Source organism: Nelumbo lutea, chromosome 1 (genome assembly GCF_056320005.1).
Source record: "Nelumbo lutea isolate HS-2025 chromosome 1, American lotus-T2T, whole genome shotgun sequence".
Lineage (NCBI taxonomy): Eukaryota > Viridiplantae > Streptophyta > Magnoliopsida > Proteales > Nelumbonaceae > Nelumbo > Nelumbo lutea.
The window spans coordinates 212,867,722-212,877,282 of NC_142684.1; positions in this window are offsets into that span (position 1 = coordinate 212,867,722).

Consider the following 9,561-nt stretch of genomic DNA (forward strand, 5'->3'; position numbering starts at 1 on the left):
GATTGATCAAAGCCAATAAAACTATTATGGATGCTGTAGTTGGGAGTTCCATTAATAACAAAACCCTTGAAGTGGTCCATGCACTCATAGAGGAGATGGCTTCTAACAACTACCAATGGCATTTCAAGAGAGCCCAAGTTAGGAGATAGTCTGGACTTCACAATGTAGACACCTATGCAGCCTTATCTACACAAATCGGTGCACTCAACAAGAAGATAGATGAGATGCAGATAGCAGCCTTGCATGTTCAGACTGCGACTTGTGAATGGTGTGGGGAAGGTCATATCAGCACTGAATGTCAAGTTGGAAATCATATCAGCCCTCGTGCCTTTAACCCCGGATAGAGGAATCACCCGAATCAATCTTGGCAAAATCAAACTGTGGTGAAACCCTTCTCCCAAAATTTCAATCATCCGGAGAAGAAAACTAACCTAGAGGAGCTGATGACCAAGTTCATAGAAAGTGCAAAAACGAGATTTCAGAACCAAGAAGCATCAATCAAGAACTTGGAGAATCAAGTGGGGCAATTGGCACAAATGATATCAGCTAGAGTACCAGGCACTCTGCCCAGCAATACCAAAGTAAATCCAAGAGAGCAGGTGTAGGCCATTACTTTGAGAAGTGGTAGGGAGCTACAAGAGGTGGAGAAGAAAGCAAGGGCAGAAGACAAGGTAGATGCAACCCTAAAAATTGAAAAGAAGGAGGAAGAGCAAACTGATTCAAAGAAGGAGAAAATCCAATAGCCGCAAGTACCATTTCCGAATAAGTTAAAGCAACACAAATTGGAAAAGGAATTCGGTAAGTTTCTTGAAATTTTTAAGAGTTTACATATTAACATTCCTTTTGTTGATGCTTTAGCCTAGATGCCACATTATGCAAAGTTCTTGAAGGAAATATTGGCAAACAAAAGGAAACTGGGAGATGTGGCTACAATTGCACTAAATGAAGAATGCTCGGCAATCCTCCTCAACAAGATGCCCAAAAAACTAAAAGATCCAGGGAGATTCACTATTCCTTGCACTATAGGCAGTTTAAAAATTAATAAGGCATTGTGTGATTTAGGAGCTAGTATAAACCTGATGCCATATTCGGTTTTTAAGAAATTAGGGTTGGGAGAACCCCAACCCACTAGAGTTGCATTGCAGTTAGCTAATAGATCCATAAAGCTTCCTAGGGAAATCATAAAAGATGTACTTGTTAAAGTAGACAAATTCATTTTTTCAGTTGATTTCATTGTGTTAGACATGTAAGAGGACGTTGATGTCCCTCTTATCCTAGGGTGACCTTTCCTAGTTACGGGGAAGGCAATGATTGATGTCCAACAAGGGCAACTCAGCCTTAGGATTCAAGATGAGGAAATCATTTTTAAAATGTCTGGTGCTATGAAACATGCACCTTCTAGTGACGACTCTTGTTACATGATTGATGTTATTGATTATGCGGTTGATGGTTGCTTTCAGGTTAGCAGGTTAGCCGATCCCCTTGAGCTATGCATACAAGAAGGAGAAGCTACAAGGGGAGAAAATGAAGAGATTCAAAGCATGGCAGAATAGCTGAATGCCAATCCAAAGTTTCAAGGGAAAGGGTTCCCCAAGTTGGAGAGATTGGACAGACTGCCAATGCCAGAAAGCAAGCCTTCAATCAAAGAGCCACCCACTCTTGAGCTAAAGCAACTCCCATCGCATTTGGAGTATGATTTTTTAGAGGCATTGTCAGCCCTACCGGTGATCATATCAGCAGCCTTGACCCAATTGCAAAAAAAAAAAACTGTTGCGGGTGTTACGAGAACACAAGACATCTTTGGCTTGGAAGGTAGCCGACATCAAGGGCATCAAGCCATCTATATGTATGCACAAAATTTTGATGGAAGATGGAAGCAAGCCCTCGGTTCAGCCCCAAAGATGCCTAAACCCAAATATGAAAGAGGTGGTGAAGGAAGAAATCATCAAGTTGCTAGATGCTGGTATCATCACGCCAACTTCCTTTTTAATGGACCCAATTTATGCGATATCCAAATTCCAACTCCAAAATTAAATCCAATGTATCCATCACCTCAATATCACTAGGATATAATTAACTAGCGAATCCCACTATGAATATTCAATAATCGACCGCAAAAACATCAAGATCCCATTCGGATGGCCTAGAATGATTATCAAGATCGACCTTATATTTCGTAGATTAGAACAATCCACTTGACTCTTCACCCTAATCCATGCCTATCTACCAAATTATAGCTCAAAATTCCCTCATTTAACCCCCCATCAAGCCTATATCATATTCCAACAAATCTCATTAATTAGAACCTACCATCCATCATCCCAACTTCACATGACAAATCAGACCACATCACTGTGTTTGGAGACCCAAAAAACCCTATCATGTTAAATCTCACAGCCAAACACCTCTGTTTGACCGTTGAAAAAGTAAGACTCCATTTCGAACCCTCTCGTTGATTGAAAAACCATAAGCTAAGACCATGATCTAAACTAAATCAATCGATCCACACCTTTGATCAAAGATCCATCACTTCCATTAGATTCAGGATGATCAAAAGTGCTAACCCACTAAATTTCATCCTAAAATTCCCCTATTTGATCCTTCATCAAATAAAAATTCTATTATAGTAAATCTCGTTGATCCAAACTTGTCAGCCATAGATCTCAATGATCCCAACCCCATTTGTCCAATTATACCTCACAATTGTGTTCAGAGACCCAAAAAACCCCAAGATGCCAAATTTCATGACTAAACTCATTCATTTGACCGTTATACTAGAAAAATATCATTTTGACGCACCAGATTAAATTGCCATGCCATTTGGCCCAACCTAAAGCCTTAAAAGGGTGATGGCTGATGTCAAACTCATTCTTGACCCATTAGAACACCTGGACCAATCAAACAAAGCCTAATAGACCCAAAAAGCTCAAAATACCAAACAAACCCCTACTTAAGACCAAGAAAAGATAAAATAGCTTTAAAAACCTAATCAAAGTTACATTTTTTGCCACCGTCAGCCCCAAATACGGGGCTGCAATATCTGGCACGCCCCAAACTCCCATTAGAACACCTGGACCAATCAAACAAAGTCTAATAGACCCAAAAAGCTCAAAATACCAAACAAACCCCTACTTAAGACCAAGAAAAAACAAAATAGCATTAAAAAGTTTATCAAATTTACATTTTCTACCACTGTCAACCCCAAATACGGGGCTGCAACGTCTAGCACACCTCAAGCTCCCATTGGATGCACAAAACTCGTGAAAACCACCCCCAAATCGAAGAAAATGTTTTGCCAAACAAGAAAGTTTGATTGAATACCCATTTCTTTGAAGAATCTTAGCCAATTTGAGTGAAATAGGACATGGTTCAGAATTGAAAGATAGGAGGCTCAAATATTCTTTTGACATAGGTTTCAGATGCTTGAATTGACAAATGGGGCCTTTAGCACTTTCTTTTTTGGTTATTCTTCTTTTCCTCTTTTTTTTTCTCTATTTTTTTTATTCCCTTTAGATGTGAAATGCTTTTCATGTCTTTCAATGTAATGAGCCATACATATTTCTTGATCCAAGAAGACTTTTTGTTGGGGCGAAGAATGAGGTGGGGTTAGGATGAAGCCGGAAATAGATGTTTAGCTTAGCTGCCCCAATTTTTCTTTTCTTTTTTTTTTTTTTCAAAATTGCACTTTCCTGACTTAGTTTTTTCTTTTGACTTTATTCCCCCTTTTTTTTACTTGTAGTAAGGGCATTCAAACATTTGACATCTGCCTCTTAAAACATGGGGTTTAATCAAAGAAGAGGTTCAGAGGATTGGTTAGTGGATCAAAGACATGGTGAAATGATTGATAGATGGCCTCCCTTCGTCTCTTAATTGATGTATGACTTATGAAAAGAAATACATGTTAAGCATGTCCCCAATTGATCATTCAAGGGAGAAGTATTACTCATTGACAATGTTGGGGTCCTTTAGTGAACTTGCCCCTGGTCCTTTTTGCCCCTTTTTATTTTCATGCTCTTTTCATATTTTTTCTTTCCTTTTCTTTTTCTTTTTTTCTTTTTTTCTTTTTTTCTTTTTTTTTGCCTTTTAATTTTTTCTTTTGATTTAAGCATCTTTGGAAAGTTGTGGGTTTTGTCAAAGAAAGATTTAGATGAAATGCTCAAATGGGCTGACTATCGTCTGAATTTATGATGAGGGACCGAGGGAAATGATCGACCAAAAATGGCCTCCAGTCATTTCTTTGATTGATTAACAATTGGTAGTGGTTTTCATGACTTGATGCTGACTTAGGATTAGCTGTTGTGGATTTGATTTAATGCCTTATTTCCTCCAGTGCCTATACTACCTAGGGTTGTCCCCTTCGCCAAACATTTCCTTTTTTGAATTTCCATTCAACGACTAATTTTTCTCAAGTACATATCAATGCAACTTGTTGCGAGGTTTCAATCATCACATTTGGATACATTGGAAGGATAAGTTTGGCCTAGTTGAATTTGTTGCTTTGTCGAAAGTAAGCATTAGGACATAAACCCAGATTGATAGAAAGCACAAAACAAGATTTCATTATGTAAAAATCGAGTACACTAAGCTTTTAAGGAAAAACAAAGTTTAATGCAAATGTTCTTTAGGTGGCAGAACGTCCATAAGCTTAAGGCCCAGGGTTGTATTGGCTATCATCAATGAGGTGTTGGATAGCATACTTCAATTGCCAACATTCATTGGTTTCATGTCTTGGTCATTGATGGTAGGCATAGTAATCATTTTGGTTGAAATTCTTTGGATCCGCAGGAGGCTTCCAAGGCAATAAATAAATGTATCATTTCTTGGCTAGGATGGGCAAAATTTGGGAAGGTTGGAAGGTAAAGGGCTGAACTTCTTCACTTCTTTCTTGGATGGTTGAGGCGGTGGCGTATGATTTGAAACAAAAACTGTTGGTGTTTCTCCTATGCAGGAGATTAGCCAATCAACTTTGAGGGTTAACAAGTTCACTGCTTTTCGAGGTTCTTCGATCTCTTATTGGATTTTGACTTGATCTTTGGTAGGTGTACCTATATTTCCTATTGGGAGCATTAGACTTTAGATGGAGTACATACATGTGTAGAATGAATGCAAAGATGATGCAAACAATGCCTAAACTATTTGGGTTGGTACCTAGAGGGTGTCTGGGTGGATAACCTAAGGTTTTAGGTGTAGGTGCTAAAATGTGTTTATTTGAGAGTCTTAAAATTTTACTATTTTTATTTGGTTATCTTAGTTTCACCCAAGCGCTAATGCCCAGGCTACCTACGTACCCCTTGTGAGGGATTAGATTAGTCGTAGTTCTTGAATATGTTACAAATCTAATTTCATATTTTAGTTATGTTTTAAGGGATATTATCCGACGTTGATTAGATCTTGGATGTTGACCTTGAGAACTGTGCAATTGTTCATTGAGTGCATCAGTCCTTGAAGCTCTTCCGTAGGGGATTGGGAATTGGCTTAGGTAATAAAGGTGTTGGATGTCCGCTCTTAATCATTCAAAGAAGCAATTGATACTATAGAGGGAGGGGATTGAATCGTCTCTTGATTCTTTTAGTTAAAGTTCGATGAAGGGGGAAGGTTGATGTGTGGTGGCAACTACAATAGGTTCTTTGATCTCAACTAGTGGATTTGTGGATGCTAGATGGATTTCCTCATCCTTAACGCCCCATTCGATGCTGTTGGATAGTTTTGTATGCCCTTAGCTTCAATCAGAATGATGTACTTTATGAGTTTATTGTAAATGAATAAAAGTGCATATTTGATTCATGTTCCCTTGGTATGTTTTTGTGTAATACCCTTAAACCGGACACTTAATGAAACTTGTGTTAGTTTAGAATGTTCATAACCAGTGGGTTGGTCAAGGGAGACCTATCCTGATAAGGCTGACACTGTTGTGCCACCAAGTCGGTTGGGGTGGCCTGTCTCAGCTGCCAGGGTGAGATCCTAGGCACATACAATGTAGGATTAATTGAATCTTTGAACTGGACTAGATTTCCAGTATTGCCCTGGACCTTGGAGATTGATGGGCGAAACTAGAAACTTACACCCGACCCCTAGATTCGATTATGATACTGCACTAGGTGTCGGATTGGATTGTCTTTGATGTACTAATCAATGAGATCCTTAGCGGGGGTCAAAACCTAGGTATGTTGGAACAGTCTGAGAATTCATCTGAGTGGGTGATCATAGTGACAGAATTAGCCTCTTTGTCGGACAAAGGTAATGATCGGCGATGCACTCTCACTGATGGAAACCAAGACTGCTGGCAGACGATTTCAATCATTGAGATTTGTTATAAGTAGAGAGTGCAACACTGTTCCTTGTAGCTGAGAGAGAGGTCCTCTCTTGTCGAGCAGTGTATGATCATTATGGGCTGAGAGGTTAAGTGTAAGAATATTGAAGATAATACCTAATGGGCTAATCTTGCATCTGCCCATAGTCCCTGGGTGTTACAAGGTGGCTTGGCCCAGGGACCACTTAGGGTAAGTGTTGGGCTCATAGGTCCCATTTGATGGGTTTCAGGGGGTGCACTATCCATAACAGTGTATTCGGCCATGCCTTGTTACAAAGGCTGGCCAAACTCATGTGGCTGATGTGTAGATCAATGCTTGGGTCCCACACCATAAGCCTAATTGGGCAGCAGTTAGGAAGGTTTAGTGAGCACATAAGCTTAATGGGCCTAAAGCCAATTTCCAACTGGACTAATTTAATAAGTTAAATATGGGTGAATTCTGAGATGGATCAGCAGATAGGATAGAGTCTTAACCCTATCCACTCAGAGAGTATAGATCTGAATATGATTCAGATCTAGAAACCCCCTAATGAGATTAAGAGAAGGCTGATCTAATCTGCAGATAAGATAAGGGTTTATCCTTATCACCTAAAGAGAGGTATGATCCAAATATGATTTGGATCAACAGCTCCTAATTGGATTAGGAGCTGATCTTTTAGGGTTACAAAAGAAGGAGGGGGTGGCAGCCTTTAAAAGAATCACATAATCAGATCCTCTTCAAAGCTGAAATCAGAGAAGAAAGATTTTTGCAATCCTTGCAAATATCTTTCTTGCCGCCTCCTTCCTGCAGTCGCCAGACATCCAGTTCGATCTCCAATTGTGGGAGAAGACAAGATTCGATCTTGACATCAGTTCTTTGAGAAAGAATTGATAGGAAGCTGTGCTCACGTGCCATTCTGTTGTTTCTTGCGAATGACAGAATTCTTGGAGAAGAATACTGTTGATTCTGCCCCATCCTGCACTGCGTCATCTTCAGTGGGAGCAGTCTTTGGATCCTTCTGAAGGGTTGAGAGATCCATTAGATGGACGCCCAAAGATTGCGGAATAAGGGGCGAATTTCAAAAATTTTTCTCTCCCTTCAACTGGGAATCACATTCCCTATCTAGAAAATCATATTTTCAAGGATAAATCTTGAACCTTAAACTGAACCAGATCTGAACCAAAAGGAATGGGAGAGAATGATACCTGATATAGAGAAGCAATATCTCCCAACGAAGGTGTTCACGCCTAAGGAAGGATCCAAAGACTGCTCCCACTGAAGATGGCATAGAGCAGGATGGAGCAGAATCAGCAGTGTTCTTCCCCAAGAACTCTGTCCTTCGCAAGAAACAACAGGATGGAACGTGAGCACAGCTCCCTTTTCAATCCTTTATCAAATAATTGATGTCAATATCCAATCTTGACTTCTCCCACAGCTGGAGATCGAACTGGCAAACAGGGTGGCAAGAGCAGGGAGGCGGCAAGAGAGTATTCGCAGGGTGCAGAATTATCTCTTCTTGATTTCAGCGCTAAAGAGGATCTGATGTGTTTCTTGGTCTCTCTCAAGGCTGCCGCCCCCTCCTTCTTTTTGTTAACTTGAAAAGATCAGCTCCTAATCCCATTAGGAGGTGCTTATCCAAATCATATTTGGATCAGCATTCTCTTCTAATGATAAGGATAAACCCTTATCTTATCTACAGATTAGATTAGCTTTATCCTAATCTTATTAGGAGGTTTCTAGATCTGAATCACATTCAGATCTAGACTCTCTGAGTGGATAGGATCAAGACCCTATCCTAACTGCTAATCCATCTCAGAATTCGCCCCTTTAATTAACTAAATTAATAGCCCAGTTTGAAATGGGCTTTAGGCCCATTAAGCTTATGTGCTCACTTAACCTTCCAAACTGCTGCCCAGTTGGGCTTTCTTGTATGGCATGGGACCCAAGCATTGATCTACACATCAGCCACATGGGTTCGGCCCAGCCTTTGTTACAAGGCCTGGTCGAATACACTGTTAAAGACAATGCACCCCCTGAAACCCATCAAATGGGCTCTATTGGCCCAACACTTACCCTAAGTGGTCCCTAAGCCAAGCCACCTTGTAAAACCCAGGGACTGTGGGCAGATGTAAGATTAGCCCATCAGTTATTATCCTCAATGGTCTTACACTTAACCTCTCAGCCCATAATGATCTTACACTGCCCGACAAGAGAGGACCTCTCCCTCGGCTGCAAGGAACAGTGTTGCACTCTCCACTTATATGGATCCCGGGAATTAAAACCCTTTTGCAAACATTTTAGAAACCATAATATATATACTTTTATATCTCATATAAAATATATTTTGCAAAACAAATTTCAACGGTTGAAATCGGTTGCCGGCAGTCTTGGTTTCCAACAGTGAGAGTGCATCCCCGATCATTACCTTTGTCTGACAAAGGGGCTGATCCTGTCACTATGATCACCCACTCAGATGAATTCTTGGATTGTCCCAACATACCCAGGTTTTGATCCCCGCTAAGTATCTCACTGATTGGTACATCAAAGACAGTCCGATCCGACACCTAGTGCAGTATCATAATCGAGTCTAGGGGTCGGGTGTAACTTTTCAGTTTTGCCCATCAATCTCCAAGGTCCAAGGCAATACTGGAAATCTGGTCCAGTTCAAAGATTTAATTAATCCCACACTATATGTGCCTAGGGTCTCACCCCGGTAGCTGAGACAAGCCACCCCAACCGACTTGGTGGCACCACAGTGTCAGCCTTGTCAGGATAGGTCTCCCCAGACCGACCCACTGGCTGTGAAGATTCAAAACTAACACGAGTCTCAATAAGTGTCCAGTTTAAGGGTAATACACAGAAACATACTAAGGGAACATGAATCAAATATGTACTTTTATTCATTTACAATAAACTCATAAAGTACATCAATTTTGATTGAAGCTAAGGGCATACAAAACTGTCTAACAGCTCCCACTTGCACTTAGGTCCAATCAGGTACTAGCCGGAGTCCCATGCTTTCCACGTATTTCTCAAACACTTTCTGTGATAGTGGCTTTGTCAATGGGTCTGCTACATTATCCGCTGACGCTACCTTCTGAATCAGGACGTCCCCTCTACCAACAATCTCCCACAGTACGTGGTACTTCCTCTCGATGTGCTTCGACTTCGAGTGGGCTTGTGGCTCCTTAGCCTGAGCAATGGCTCCATTGTAGTCACACAACAATGGGATGGGTGATGTGTCAGACGGAACTACTCCCAACTCATGAAT